The sequence below is a fragment of the Phalangium opilio genome, unplaced genomic scaffold (genome assembly GCF_054372755.1).
Source record: "Phalangium opilio isolate 3A_F unplaced genomic scaffold, DU_Popi_V2 ptg000070l_1, whole genome shotgun sequence".
In the NCBI taxonomy this organism is placed as follows: domain Eukaryota; kingdom Metazoa; phylum Arthropoda; class Arachnida; order Opiliones; family Phalangiidae; genus Phalangium; species Phalangium opilio.
In genome coordinates this window covers 585,412-600,614 of record NW_028324182.1, presented here as the reverse complement: position 1 = coordinate 600,614, position 15,203 = coordinate 585,412, and the positions used below count along the sequence as shown (strand labels likewise).

The 15,203-nt window shown below is 36.5% G+C and overlaps 1 non-coding gene and 16 pseudogenes across 1 annotated transcript; all 17 read right to left on the bottom strand.

Moving 5' to 3' along the window:
* Positions 1-466: 466 nt before the first annotated feature.
* On the bottom strand, positions 467-569 carry LOC149660492 (5S ribosomal RNA; annotated as a pseudogene).
* A 137-nt stretch (positions 570-706) lies between these two features.
* LOC149660491 (5S ribosomal RNA) lies at positions 707-825 on the bottom strand (annotated as a pseudogene).
* Positions 826-3,069: 2,244 nt separating this feature from the next.
* On the bottom strand, positions 3,070-3,188 carry LOC149660490 (5S ribosomal RNA; annotated as a pseudogene).
* Positions 3,189-3,773: 585 nt separating this feature from the next.
* On the bottom strand, positions 3,774-3,876 carry LOC149660489 (5S ribosomal RNA; annotated as a pseudogene).
* Positions 3,877-4,013: 137 nt separating this feature from the next.
* LOC149660488 (5S ribosomal RNA) lies at positions 4,014-4,132 on the bottom strand (annotated as a pseudogene).
* Positions 4,133-6,364: 2,232 nt separating this feature from the next.
* LOC149660487 (5S ribosomal RNA) lies at positions 6,365-6,483 on the bottom strand (annotated as a pseudogene).
* Positions 6,484-7,068: 585 nt separating this feature from the next.
* On the bottom strand, positions 7,069-7,171 carry LOC149660486 (5S ribosomal RNA; annotated as a pseudogene).
* Positions 7,172-7,308: 137 nt separating this feature from the next.
* Positions 7,309-7,427, bottom strand: LOC149660485 (5S ribosomal RNA). Its single transcript, XR_016369621.1, has one exon. It is a non-coding gene; the product is annotated as a 5S ribosomal RNA (ribosomal RNA).
* A 361-nt stretch (positions 7,428-7,788) lies between these two features.
* Positions 7,789-7,907, bottom strand: LOC149660484 (5S ribosomal RNA; annotated as a pseudogene).
* A 135-nt stretch (positions 7,908-8,042) lies between these two features.
* LOC149660483 (5S ribosomal RNA) lies at positions 8,043-8,161 on the bottom strand (annotated as a pseudogene).
* A 2,443-nt stretch (positions 8,162-10,604) lies between these two features.
* LOC149660482 (5S ribosomal RNA) lies at positions 10,605-10,723 on the bottom strand (annotated as a pseudogene).
* Positions 10,724-10,860: 137 nt separating this feature from the next.
* LOC149660481 (5S ribosomal RNA) lies at positions 10,861-10,979 on the bottom strand (annotated as a pseudogene).
* A 571-nt stretch (positions 10,980-11,550) lies between these two features.
* LOC149660480 (5S ribosomal RNA) lies at positions 11,551-11,653 on the bottom strand (annotated as a pseudogene).
* Positions 11,654-11,790: 137 nt separating this feature from the next.
* LOC149660479 (5S ribosomal RNA) lies at positions 11,791-11,909 on the bottom strand (annotated as a pseudogene).
* Positions 11,910-12,028: 119 nt separating this feature from the next.
* On the bottom strand, positions 12,029-12,147 carry LOC149660478 (5S ribosomal RNA; annotated as a pseudogene).
* A 137-nt stretch (positions 12,148-12,284) lies between these two features.
* LOC149660477 (5S ribosomal RNA) lies at positions 12,285-12,403 on the bottom strand (annotated as a pseudogene).
* Positions 12,404-12,750: 347 nt separating this feature from the next.
* On the bottom strand, positions 12,751-12,853 carry LOC149660476 (5S ribosomal RNA; annotated as a pseudogene).
* Between the last annotated feature and the right edge of the window lie 2,350 nt (positions 12,854-15,203).

Here is a 15,203-nt window from a genome sequence, read left to right as displayed (position 1 = left end):
AAAAGCCAACGGCACGCAGTATTCCCAAGTACTGTATGCGCTCAACGCTGCCTAACTTCGGTTATCGGACGAGAACCGTTGTATTCAGCGTGATATCGCCGTTGCCGAGAGTGCTAGTTAATAATTTGAATTTAATTAACTTTCATCTTTATAAAACAATAACAAAATGAAGATATGTGTGCTTTTTTCAAATCGGGTGGAATTTAAAAGAGGAAACAAAAGTGAAAAACCAACGGCACGCAGTATTCCCAAGTACTGACTGCGCTCGACGCTGCTAACGTCGGCGATCGGACGAGAACCGGTGTTCTCAGCGTGATATGGCCGTTGCCGAGAGTGCTAGTTAAAAATTCGAATTTAAATTAAGTGAGACAAATTAACCTTCATCTTAATAAAACAATAACAAAAAGAAGATATGTTTGCTTTTTTCATATCGGGTGGAATTTAAAAGAGGAAACAAAAGAGAAAAAGCCAACGGCACGCAGCATTAACAAGTACTGACTGCGCTCGACGCTGCTTAACTGCGGTGATCGGACGAGAACCGGTGTTTTCAGCGTGATATGGCCGTTGCCGAGAGTGCTATATAATAATTCGAATTTAAATTAAGTGAGACAAATTATCCTTCATCTTTTTAAAACAATAACAAAAAGAAAACATGTTTGCTTTTTTCATATCTATTGGAATTTAAAAGAGGAAAAAAAAGTTAAAAAGACAACGGCACGCAGTGTTCCCAAGTGGTCTCCCTCCCAAGTAGTGACTGCGCTCGACGCTGCTTAACTTCGGGTATCGGACTAGAACCGGTGTATTCAGCGTGATATGGCCGTTGCCGAGAGTGCTAGTTAATAATTTTAATTTAATTAACTTTCATCTTTATAAAACAATAACAAAAAGAAGATATGTTTGCCTTTTTCATATTTGGTGGAATTTGAAAGAGGAAACAAAAGTGAAAAAGCCAACGGCACGCAGTATTCCCAAGTTCTGTATGCGCTCGACGCTGCTTAACTTCGGTTATCGGACGAGAACCGGTGTATTCAGCGTGATATGGCCGTTGCCGAGAGTGCTAGTTAATAATTCGAATTTAAATTAAGTGAGACAAATTAACCTTCATCATTTTAAAACAATAACAAAAAAAACATGTTTGCTTTTTACCTCTCCGAGTGACGTATGTCACGGAGAGGTTCTGTAACGATCGTGTGTGTCTGTGTGTCTGTCTGTGTCTGTTGTTACACCCACGTGACCGCGTTCGCAGTTTCCAAATCGGAGCAAACGTGTTCGCCATTTCCGAACTGCTTTCACAGTCACGGAAATGGCTCCTCTACTTGAGTTCTCACACCACCATCATCTGGTCTTTGTCCATCCCACACGGACACCAGTCTGTACTTACTGGCTTCTAATCACCACCATCTTTTTGTCTTCGTTCATCCCACATGGACACCAGTCTGTATATACTGGCTTCTAATCACCACCATTTTCAGGTCTTCGTCCATTCCACTTGGACACCAGTCTGTACATACTGGCTTCTAATCACCACCATCTTCTGGTCTTTGTCCATCCCACTTGGACACCAGTCTGTGCATACTGGCTTCTAAACACCACCATCTACTGGTCTTCCGTCTATTCCACATAGACACCAATCTGTCTCATTGGCTTCGAACTCCATCGTCATCGTTTGGTTTAAGACATTCGCGGCGATCAGCTAGGGTTACGAGAAACGTCTAGCCTCCCTAGAGTGGGTTGTCCACCAAAGGTTTTCGCAATTGCGGTTGTTCTTGCTTTAATGTGTAGTTCGACACCCTTATATACTACCTATTTGAGCAAGGCGAAGCAACCGGCGTATGCTTCATTTCAAACGCCAATATTAGTCAGATCTCTGAAGAATGTTTAATTGTTCTTTATCAAAACGATGTAAAGCTCAATAAGGCAAACAACTGACGAAGAAAATATTTAATACTAATTATATTTATTTTAATATTTAAGATAATCTTGTTTCTCAACTCAAAATTAATACGGAAAGAGTTAAAAAGTAGCTTATGTTTTTGTCTGTGTGTGTCCGTCCATTGTTACACTAGTGCGTCGCGTTAGCAGTTAGCCTTGTGTTGATGTGTTAAGAAATCATACAGAACCTTAATATTCCCTTTTTCCATAATATAAAGTGAATATGTGGAAGTATTTTTCGTAATTATGATGCATTTAATACTTTTGATTCTTTAAAACTCTGTTTCATTTTGATATTCCAAAGATTTTTTTTAATATTGTTATTTGAAATGGCTGTTAATATATTACTTAAGCTATACTACATCCGTATATAGAATAATCCTTGGTTTAGTGATTTCATGAAGAAAACTAAGACCTAGACTCCGGCGGGTATAACAAGCGTTATTCGCAACAGTCTTAGTGAAACAAAGAGTAAATAATTGAGGCCTGAGGTGAATTAAACTTTTGGCTTTGATTTTCGTGTCTGAAATGAAGAGACATTAACGGTTCAGAGTAAAAGTTAAATACACTATTAAATAATCAGGTTAAGATTTTATAATAGAAGAAAAGATCATGGTGGCAATTAGATTAGTAAAAGGGCTTATGGTAAACTGGTAGTAGCTACAGACTTATTATTCTCTTTATGGTGCGCATTGACTATTAGTGCGTCTAGCTACAATTTAGCTTTGGTGTTATTTAACGTTAACATTCATGTTGGCAAACTAAGAATATTGTTGAGGTGAGACGAGACGATAGTGTTTACACTGCAAACCAGTTGTGAATGTAGCTATCAGAATATAGGGTAAACAACTGAAGCGTAGACTTCATTTCCTGTTCTTTTCCCCATTAACTGATTTCCATGTAACCAAGATTTATCCTTATTCGATGTGAAATGTCGTCTGCTTTACTGTACATTCGCTACGTTTGGAATACTGCTTCAATATTTCGTAAATTTTTACTTCAAAAAAGTGAAATAATTCCATATCTAGGTAAATAAGTTTGTAGTAGTAGACCTCTTGACTCGGAGAGGTAATATTTTGGTTTTCACAACTTGTTTCATATCTATTAAAATTTAAAAAAGGAAAAAAAAAGTGAAAAAGCCAACGGCACGCAGTGTTCCTAAGTGGTCTCCCTCCCAAGTACTGACTGCGCTCGACGCTGCTTAACTTCGGCGATCGGACGAGAACCGGTGTATTCAGCGTGATATGGCCGTTTCCAAGAGTGCTAGTTAATAATTTTAATTTAATTAACTTTCATCTTTATAACACAATAACAAAAAGAAGATATGTTTGCTTTTTTCATATTTGGTGGAATTTGAAAGAGGAAACAAAAGGGAAAAAGCCAACGGCACGCAGTATTCCCAAGTACTGTATGCGCTCAACGCTGCCTAACTTCGGTTATCGGACGAGAACCGTTGTATTCAGCGTGATATCGCCGTTGCCGAGAGTGCTAGTTAATAATTTGAATTTAATTAACTTTCATCTTTATAAAACAATAACAAAATGAAGATATGTGTGCTTTTTTCAAATCGGGTGGAATTTAAAAGAGGAAACAAAAGTGAAAAACCAACGGCACGCAGTATTCCCAAGTACTGACTGCGCTCGACGCTGCTAACGTCGGCGATCGGACGAGAACCGGTGTTCTCAGCGTGATATGGCCGTTGCCGAGAGTGCTAGTTAAAAATTCGAATTTAAATTAAGTGAGACAAATTAACCTTCATCTTAATAAAACAATAACAAAAAGAAGATATGTTTGCTTTTTTCATATCGGGTGGAATTTAAAAGAGGAAACAAAAGAGAAAAAGCCAACGGCACGCAGCATTAACAAGTACTGACTGCGCTCGACGCTGCTTAACTGCGGTGATCGGACGAGAACCGGTGTTTTCAGCGTGATATGGCCGTTGCCGAGAGTGCTATATAATAATTCGAATTTAAATTAAGTGAGACAAATTATCCTTCATCTTTTTAAAACAATAACAAAAAGAAAACATGTTTGCTTTTTTCATATCTATTGGAATTTAAAAGAGGAAAAAAAAGTTAAAAAGACAACGGCACGCAGTGTTCCCAAGTGGTCTCCCTCCCAAGTAGTGACTGCGCTCGACGCTGCTTAACTTCGGGTATCGGACTAGAACCGGTGTATTCAGCGTGATATGGCCGTTGCCGAGAGTGCTAGTTAATAATTTTAATTTAATTAACTTTCATCTTTATAAAACAATAACAAAAAGAAGATATGTTTGCCTTTTTCATATTTGGTGGAATTTGAAAGAGGAAACAAAAGTGAAAAAGCCAACGGCACGCAGTATTCCCAAGTTCTGTATGCGCTCGACGCTGCTTAACTTCGGTTATCGGACGAGAACCGGTGTATTCAGCGTGATATGGCCGTTGCCGAGAGTGCTAGTTAATAATTCGAATTTAAATTAAGTGAGACAAATTAACCTTCATCATTTTAAAACAATAACAAAAAAAACATGTTTGCTTTTTACCTCTCCGAGTGACGTATGTCACGGAGAGGTTCTGTAACGATCGTGTGTGTCTGTGTCTGTTGTTACACCCACGTGACCGCGTTCGCAGTTTCCAAATCGGAGCAAACGTGTTCGCCATTTCCGAACTGCTTTCACAGTCACGGAAATGGCTCCTCTACTTGAGTTCTCACACCACCATCATCTGGTCTTTGTCCATCCCACACGGACACCAGTCTGTACTTACTGGCTTCTAATCACCACCATCTTTTTGTCTTCGTTCATCCCACATGGACACCAGTCTGTATATACTGGCTTCTAATCACCACCATTTTCAGGTCTTCGTCCATTCCACTTGGACACCAGTCTGTACATACTGGCTTCTAATCACCACCATCTTCTGGTCTTTGTCCATCCCACTTGGACACCAGTCTGTGCATACTGGCTTCTAAACACCACCATCTACTGGTCTTCCGTCTATTCCACATAGACACCAATCTGTCTCATTGGCTTCGAACTCCATCGTCATCGTTTGGTTTAAGACATTCGCGGCGATCAGCTAGGGTTACGAGAAACGTCTAGCCTCCCTAGAGTGGGTTGTCCACCAAAGGTTTTCGCAATTGCGGTTGTTCTTGCTTTAATGTGTAGTTCGACACCCTTATATACTACCTATTTGAGCAAGGCGAAGCAACCGGCGTATGCTTCATTTCAAACGCCAATATTAGTCAGATCTCTGAAGAATGTTTAATTGTTCTTTATCAAAACGATGTAAAGCTCAATAAGGCAAACAACTGACGAAGAAAATATTTAATACTAATTATATTTATTTTAATATTTAAGATAATCTTGTTTCTCAACTCAAAATTAATACGGAAAGAGTTAAAAAGCAGCTTATGTTTTTGTCTGTGTGTGTCCGTCCATTGTTACACTAGTGCGTCGCGTTAGCAGTTAGCCTTGTGTTGATGTGTTAAGAAATCATACAGAACCTTAATATTCCCTTTTTCCATAATATAAAGTGAATATGTGGAAGTATTTTTCGTAATTATGATGCATTTAATACTTTTGATTCTTTAAAACTCTGTTTCATTTTGATATTCCAAAGATTTTTTTTAATATTGTTATTTGAAATGGCTGTTAATATATTACTTAAGCTATACTACATCCGTATATAGAATAATCCTTGGTTTAGTGATTTCATGAAGAAAACTAAGACCTAGACTCCGGCGGGTATAACAAGCGTTATTCGCAACAGTCTTAGTGAAACAAAGAGTAAATAATTGAGGCCTGAGGTGAATTAAACTTTTGGCTTTGATTTTCGTGTCTGAAATGAAGAGACATTAACGGTTCAGAGTAAAAGTTAAATACACTATTAAATAATCAGGTTAAGATTTTATAATAGAAGAAAAGATCATGGTGGCAATTAGATTAGTAAAAGGGCTTATGGTAAACTGGTAGTAGCTACAGACTTATTATTCTCTTTATGGTGCGCATTGACTATTAGTGCGTCTAGCTACAATTTAGCTTTGGTGTTATTTAACGTTAACATTCATGTTGGCAAACTAAGAATATTGTTGAGGTGAGACGAGACGATAGTGTTTACACTGCAAACCAGTTGTGAATGTAGCTATCAGAATATAGGGTAAACAACTGAAGCGTAGACTTCATTTCCTGTTCTTTTCCCCATTAACTGATTTCCATGTAACCAAGATTTATCCTTATTCGATGTGAAATGTCGTCTGCTTTACTGTACATTCGCTACGTTTGGAATACTGCTTCAATATTTCGTAAATTTTTACTTCAAAAAAGTGAAATAATTCCATATCTAGGTAAATAAGTTTGTAGTAGTAGACCTCTTGACTCGGAGAGGTAATATTTTGGTTTTCACAACTTGTTTCATATCTATTAAAATTTAAAAAAGGAAAAAAAAAGTGAAAAAGCCAACGGCACGCAGTGTTCCTAAGTGGTCTCCCTCCCAAGTACTGACTGCGCTCGACGCTGCTTAACTTCGGCGATCGGACGAGAACCGGTGTATTCAGCGTGATATGGCCGTTTCCAAGAGTGCTAGTTAATAATTTTAATTTAATTAACTTTCATCTTTATAACACAATAACAAAAAGAAGATATGTTTGCTTTTTTCATATTTGGTGGAATTTGAAAGAGGAAACAAAAGGGAAAAAGCCAACGGCACGCAGTATTCCCAAGTACTGTATGCGCTCAACGCTGCCTAACTTCGGTTATCGGACGAGAACCGTTGTATTCAGCGTGATATCGCCGTTGCCGAGAGTGCTAGTTAATAATTTGAATTTAATTAACTTTCATCTTTATAAAACAATAACAAAATGAAGATATGTGTGCTTTTTTCAAATCGGGTGGAATTTAAAAGAGGAAACAAAAGTGAAAAACCAACGGCACGCAGTATTCCCAAGTACTGACTGCGCTCGACGCTGCTAACGTCGGCGATCGGACGAGAACCGGTGTTCTCAGCGTGATATGGCCGTTGCCGAGAGTGCTAGTTAAAAATTCGAATTTAAATTAAGTGAGACAAATTAACCTTCATCTTAATAAAACAATAACAAAAAGAAGATATGTTTGCTTTTTTCATATCGGGTGGAATTTAAAAGAGGAAACAAAAGAGAAAAAGCCAACGGCACGCAGCATTAACAAGTACTGACTGCGCTCGACGCTGCTTAACTGCGGTGATCGGACGAGAACCGGTGTTTTCAGCGTGATATGGCCGTTGCCGAGAGTGCTATATAATAATTCGAATTTAAATTAAGTGAGACAAATTATCCTTCATCTTTTTAAAACAATAACAAAAAGAAAACATGTTTGCTTTTTTCATATCTAATGGAATTTAAAAGAGGAAAAAAAAGTTAAAAAGACAACGGCACGCAGTGTTCCTAAGTGGTCTCCCTCACAAGTACTGACTGCGCTCGACGCTGCTTAACTTCGGTGATCGGACGAGAACCGGTGTTTTCAGCGTGATATGGCCGTTGCCCAGAGTGCTATTTAATAATTTGAATTTAATTAACCTTCATCTTTATAAAACAATAACAAAAAGAAGATATGTTTGCTTTTTTCATATCTATTGGAATTTAAAAGTGGAAAAAAGTGAAAAACCAACGGCACGCAGTGTTCCTAAGTGGTCTCCCTCCCAAGTACTGACTGCGCTCGACGGTGCTTAACTAGAACCGGTGTTTTCAGCGTGATATGGCCGTTGCTGAGAGTGCTAGTTAAAAATTAGAATTTAAATTAAGTGAGACAAATTAACCTTCATCTTTTTAAAACAATAACAAAAAGAAAATATGCTTGCTTTTTTGAAATTTATTGGAATATAAATGTGGAAAAAAAAGTGAAAAAGCCAACGGCACGCAGTGTTCCTAAGTGGTCTCCCTCCCAAGTACTGACTGCGCTCGATGGTGCTTAACTTCGGTGATAGGACTAGAACCGGTGTTTTCAGCGTGATATGGCCGTTGCCGAGAGTCCTAGTTAATAATTCGAATTTAAATTAAGTGAGACAAATTAACCTTTATCTTTTTAAAACAATAACAAAAAGAAAATATGTTTGCTTTCTTCATATCTATTGGCATTTAAAAGACAAAAAAAGTGAAAAAGCTAACGGCAAGCAGTGTTCCTAAGTGGTCTCCCTCCCAAGTACTGACTGCGCTCGACGCTGCTTATTTTCGGTGATGGGACGAGAACCGGTTTTTTAAGCGTGATATGGCCGTTGCCGAGAGTGCTATTTAATAATTTGAATTTAATTAACCTTCATCTTTATAAAACAATAACAAAAAGAAGATATGTTTGCTTTTTTCATATCTGGTGAAATTTAAAAGAGGAAACAAAAAGGAAAAAGCCAACGGCACGCAGTGTTTCCAAGTACTGACTGCGCTCGAGGCTGCTTAACTTCGGTGATCGGACTAGAACCGGTGTTTTCAGCGTGATATGGCCGTTGCCGAAAGTGCTAGTTAATAATTCGAATTTAAATTAAGTGAGACAAATTAACCTTCATCTTTTTAAAACAATAACAAAAAGAAAACATGATTGCTTTTTTCATATCCATCCATAACAATACTCATTAAAAGTGATTTCATCTCGATTGATCAATAAATAAAAATGAACCTCGATTTTTAATAACATTTTCAAAATCGACGTTTCTCGGCCAGAGAAAAACATTTTGAGAATTTTTTCACTATTTTAAAATATAACCATTGAAACCATTATTTTTGTACTTTTTGCTTTAATTCAAGCAAATATAACGATATATATCCAAAAAACTGTTAAAATTCAATTTCCAATAAGAAATAGTTGTCACGGATTTTGTATCTTGAAGAAAAAAAACATGCGATTTTTTCGGTACACTTTTTAATGAATTTTTTTCTGGACAAATTTTTGACCGAATTCAGCTTATTTACCTATAAAATACTCATTAAAAGTGATTTCATATCGATTGATCAATAAATAAAAATGTACCTCGAGTTTTAATAACATTTTCAAAATCGACGTTTCTCGGCCAGAGAAGCACATTTTGAGAATATTTTCACTATTTTAAAATATAACCACTGAAACCATTATTTTTGTACTTTTTGCTTTAATTCAAGCAAATATAACGATATTCATCCAAAAAACTGTTAAAATTCAATTTCCAATAAGAAATAGTTGTCACGGATTTTGTATCTTGAAGAAAAAAAACATGCGATTTTTTCGGTACACTTTTTAAGGAATTTTTTTCTGGACAAATTTTTGACCGAATTCAGCTTATTTACCTATAAAATACTCATTAAAAGTGATTTCATCTCGATTGATCAATAAATAAAAATGAACCTTGATTTTTAATAACATTTTCAAAATCGACGTTTCTCGGCCAGAGAAGCACATTTTGAGAATTTTTTCACTATTTTAAAATATAACCACTGAAACCACTATTTTTGTACTTTTTGCTTTAATTCAAGCAAATGTAACGATATTCATTCAAAAAACTGTTCAAATTCAATTTTCAATAAGAAATCGTTGTCACGGATTTTGTACCTTGAAGAAAAAAAACATGCGATTTTTTCGGTACAGTTTTTAATGCATTTTTTTCCGGACAAATGTTTGACCGAATTCAAATAAATTACCTATAAAATACTCATTAAAAGTGATTTCATTTCGATTGATCAATAAATAAAAATGAACCTCGATTTTTAATAACTTTTTCTAAATGATGTGTTAAGAAATCATACAGAACCTTAATATTCCCTTTTTCCATAATATAAAGTGAATATGTGGAAGTATTTTTCGTAATTATGATGCATTTAGTACTTTTGTGGCTTTAAAACTCTGTTTCATTTTGATATTCCAAAGATTTTTTTTAATATTGTTATTTGAAATGGCTGTTAATATATTACTTAAGCTATACTACATCTGTATATAGAATAATCCTTGGTTTAGTGATTTCATGAAGAAAACTAAGACCTAGACTCCGGCGGGTATAACAAGCGTTATTCGCAATAGTCTTAGTGAAACAAAGAGTAAATAATTGAGGCCTGAGGTGAATTAAACTTTTGGCTTTGATTTTCGTGTCTGAAATGAAGAGACATTAACGGTTCAGAGTAAAAGTTAAATACACTATTAAATAATCAGGTTAAGATTTTATAATAGAAGAAAAGATCATGGTGGCAATTAGATTAGTAAAAGGGCTTATGGTAAACTGGTAGTAGCTACAGACTTATTATTCTCTTTATGGTGCGCATTGACTATTAGTGCGTCTAGCTACAATTTCGCTTTGGTGTTATTTAACGTTAACATTCATGTTGGCAAACTAAGAATATTGTTGAGGTGAGACGAGACGATAGTGTTTACACTGCAAACCAGTTGTGAATGTAGCTATCAGAATATAGGGTAAACAACTGAAGCGTAGACTTCATTTCCTGTTCTTTTCCCCATTAACTGATTTCCATGTAACCAAGATTTATCCTTATTCGATGTGAAATGTCGTCTGCTTTACTGTACATTCGCTACGTTTGGAATACTGGTTCAATATTTCGTAAATTTTTACTTCAAAAAAGTGAAATAATTCCATATCTAGGTAAATAAGTTTGTAGTAGTAGACCTCTTGACTCGGAGAGGTAATATTTTGGTTTTCACAACTTGTTTCATATCTATTAAAATTTAAAAGAGGAAAAAAAAGTGAAAAAGCCAACGGCACGCAGTGTTCCTAAGTGGTCTCCCTCCCAAGTACTGACTGCGCTCGACTCTGCTTAACTTCGGTGATCGGACGAGAACCGGTGTATTCAGCGTGATATGGTCGTTGCCGAGAGTGCTAGTTAATAATTCGAATTTAAATTAAGTGAGACAAATTAACCTTCATCATTTTAAAACAATAACAAAATGAAAACATGTTTGCTTTTTTCATATCTATTAAAATTTAAAAGAGGAAAAAAAAGTGAAAAAGCCAACGGCACGCAGTGTTCCTAAGTGGTCTCCCTCCCAAGTAGTGACTGCGCTCGACGCTGCTTAACTTCGGTTATCGGACGAGAACCGGTGTATTCAGCGTGATATGGCCGTTGCCAAGAGTGCTAGTTAATAATTTTAATTTAATTAGTTTCATCTTTATAAAACAATAACAAAAAGAAGATATGTTTGCTTTTTTCATATTTGGTGGAATTTGAAAGAGGAAACAAAAGTGAAAAAGCCAACGGCACGCAGTATTCCCAAGTACTGTATGCGCTCGACGCTGCTTAACTTCGGTTATCGGACGAGAACCGTTGTATTCAGCGTGATATCGCCGTTGCCGAGAGTGCTAGTTAATAATTTGAATTTAATTAACTTTCATCTTTATAAAACAATAACAAAATGAAGATATGTGTGCTTTTTTCAAATCGGGTGGAATTTAAAAGAGGAAACATAAGTGAAAAAGCCAACGGCACGCAGAGTTTTCAAGTACTGACTTCGCTCGACGCTGCTTATTTTCGGTGATCGGACGAGAACCGGTGTTTTCAGCTTGATTTGGCCGTTGCCGAGAGTGCTATCTAATAATTTGAATTTAATTAACCTTCATCTTTATAAAACAATAACAAAAAGAAGATATGTTTGCTTTTTTCATATCTGATGGAATTTAAAAGAGGAAACAAAAGTGAAAAAGCCAACGGCACGCAGAGTTTCAAAGTACTGACTGCGCTCGACGCTGCTTAACTGCGGTGATCGGACGAGAACCGGTGTTCTCAGCGTGATATGGCCGTTGCCGAGAGTGCTAGATAATAATTCGAATATAAATTAAGTGAGACAAATTAACCTTCATCTTTTTAAAACAATAACAAAAAGAAAATATGTTTGCTTTTTTGAAATTTATTGGAATATAAATGTGGAAAAAAAAGTGAAAAAGCCAACGGCACGCAGTGTTCCTAAGTGGTCTCCCTCCCAAGTACTGACTGCGCTCGATGCTTCTTAACTTCGGTGATCGGACGAGAACCGGTGTTTTCAGCGTGATGTGGCCGTTGCCCAGAGTACTATTTAATAATTTGAATTTAATTAACCTTCATCTTTATAAAACAATAACAAAAAGAAGATATGTTTGCTTTTTTCATATCTATTGGAATTTAAAAGTGGAAATAAGTGAAAAACCAACGGCACGCAGTGTTCCTAAGTGGTCTCCCTCCCAAGTACTGACTGCGCTCGACGGTGCTTAACTTCGGTGATAGGACTAGAACCGGTGTTTTCAGCGTGATATGGCCGTTGCTGAGAGTGCTAGTTAATAATTCGAATTTAAATTAAGTGAGACAAATTAACCTTCATCTTTTTAAAACAATAACAAAAAGAAAATATGCTTGCTTTTTTGAAATTTATTGGAATATAAATGTGGAAAAAAAAGTGAAAAAGCCAACGGCACGCAGTGTTCCTAAGTGGTCTCCCTCCCAAGTACTGACTGCGCTCGATGCTTCTTAACTTCGGTTATCGGACGAGAACCGGTGTTTTCAGCGTGATATGGCCGTTGCCGAGAGTGCTAATTAATAATTTGAATTTAAGTAACCTTCATCTTCATAAAACAATAACAAAAAGAAGATATGTTTGCTTTTTTCAAATCTGATGGAATTTAAAAGAGGAAACATAAGTGAAAAAGCCAACGGCACGCAGAGTTTCCAAGTACTGACTTCGCTCAACGCTGCTTATTTTCGGTGATCGGACGAGAACCGGTGTTTTCAGCTTGATTTGGCCGTTGCCGAGAGTGCTATCTAATAATTTGAATTTAATTAACCTTCATCTTTATAAAACAATAACAAAAAGAAGATATGTTTGCTTTTTTCATATCTGATGGAATTTAAAAGAGGAAACAAAAGTGAAAAAGCCAACGGCACGCAGAGTTTCAAAGTACTGACTGCGCTCGACGCTGCTTAACTGCGGTGATCGGACGAGAACCGGTGTTTTCAGCGTGATATGGCCGTTGCCTAGAGTGCAAGATAATAATTCGAATTTAAACAAGTTGGGAAAGCCAAAATATTACCTCTCCGAGTGGAGATGACTATCACTACCCCTTAAACAACCTAAATATATGCATCTATCGCTTTTTTTAATTCTTTGCAAGTGCAGGAATTCAATTTTAAAATAGTCAATTGTTCAAGCCTTTTCAATATCTCTCAATTGCTGGGGAAACTCTACTCTCTTGCTATACCTCAACCGTATTCTTAGTCTACCAGTATGACTTGTAACATTTGTCCATATCAAAGCTGAATCATACATCGCCACACAAAAAGCAAATGTCCCCAAAACATGGAAGCCACAACCCAATCACACATAAGCTAGGCTCGTACTTGTTCATCGCTTTCGATGATTTCACTAATATTAGCATTAACATTTTGTACATTATTGGGTTCCTTATTAATAGATATGCCTACGCCTACAGTACTTTCAATAGAACATTTATTTAATGCATTATCTTTGGTACGATCATGGCCAACTGGCCTCGTGGTAGGACCAACATTTTGCGTGCTAGAACCTGTTCCAGAAACAGCCTTTTTTTCCGCGGCTAACGCTCTTCTCCTTTCATTTTCTCGTTTCCTAAATTCAGGATCTGACCTTTTTGCCCTCATTCTTTCCCTTGCCTTTCGTTTTCTGATTTCCTCTTTACTTAAATTATTATCTTCCTCCATTTACTTATTAATCAGTTAAATACTCACAAAGATTGGCAAAATCAATCTCCTTCAGTAGTTAAATACTCACAAAGATTGGCAAAATCAATCTCCTTCAGTAATACGTAAGGCTTAATTATATTATTTGCCGAACGAAATTAATCGAGGAAATTTAACACTTAACTTCTTCCTTCGAAATTCTATCAAAGAATGAATCAACTGTTTAAAAAAAGGTTTTTTTCGCGAATAGGGCGCTATCATACCAACAGCAATTCCGTCATATTTAAAAAAATATACATTGCCAACACTTTTTTCAGATAAAGAATGATAAAAGTGCGTAAAAAAGGTCTTTCACAAATAGGCCTAGGGGGCGTATAAACTAAACAGCAACAACGCTCTACAGCTACACTAATCTTACACAAACAAGGAGTACTATAAACCCACTACTGGAAGCGGTATTTTTATTCAAACGTAAAAAAATTTCGCTTAAGCTTAACATCTCTAGACGTTGGTAAAAATGTCTCTATCACTCCTAGACATTATAACTCAAATTCATCTGATTATGTTTTAACAAGGTTAAATCTAACTGGGAGTAAGATGAAAGGAGTAGAAGCTTATCTGTCTAAGGAAATATGAAATTTTATCTTAACAGTTCGTTAAATCATAAGTTTATAACGAAAAAACGCGGAAGGGGAAAACGAGCAGACAACAGCGATTTTTGGGGGTAGAAGGTTAAGAGCGCCATCTGTCGTCCGTGCCAAAGTTGAACTTCCACTCGAAACGCAATGAGAAAGTGGATAAAATAATGCCATCAGCTATTTAACTGCGTCGATATATTTAACGACTTGACCCATGACATGCCCATAACACTGGCTTCTATGAATCCTATTTATTCTTGGATGCTAGGAAACTTGGTAGACATAACAGTCTGTACCAAGTACCCAAGCATCCTTCAATAAACGCCTGGCAACATTGTGGTACGCATGGTACAACTAAAAAATAGGATGTGTATCTATCTTTCCAGTCACTCCAAGTCGTTAAGCCCTCATTACAGAGGATTTGAAACACTATCGTAATTCCAAGTGTCTCGAATCTCTACGTTCCTGTCCATTATGAACAGTGCTGAGAGAAAGATACATCAGAAAGAGCCATTCAAATCGAATTGCCGAAAATATTATCCATATTTTCATTTCATATAACAGAGAAAACAAATTATTATGGTTCTGAGAGGAGCTTCCCATTTTGGTTGTTGTTCTCAAAAATATATCGCAATGCACGGGCCTAGATAGATACAGGAGGCAATGTAGGAAATATAACGCAATGCACGGGCCTAAAAAGATATGAGACAATGTACGAAATATAACGCAATGCACGGGCCTTGATAGATATAGGAGGCAATGATTTAACGACTTCGGTACTTGGGTTTATCTTTAATATTTAAATAAATATAATTATTTTTAATTATTTTAATCGCCAGTAAATAACTTTAAAAATAGTTAAATCGTTTAAAATAAAGTTGTTCATAATATCTTTCGAAACTTTGCTAATATTGACGTTTAAAGTGAAGGGTACCCTTCTTGCCCGCTTTCTTCAAATTTTGGGGTATATATACGATCCGTTTCCATTATAATAATAGATAAAAACGCATTCGCGTGAACCTTTGGTGGAAG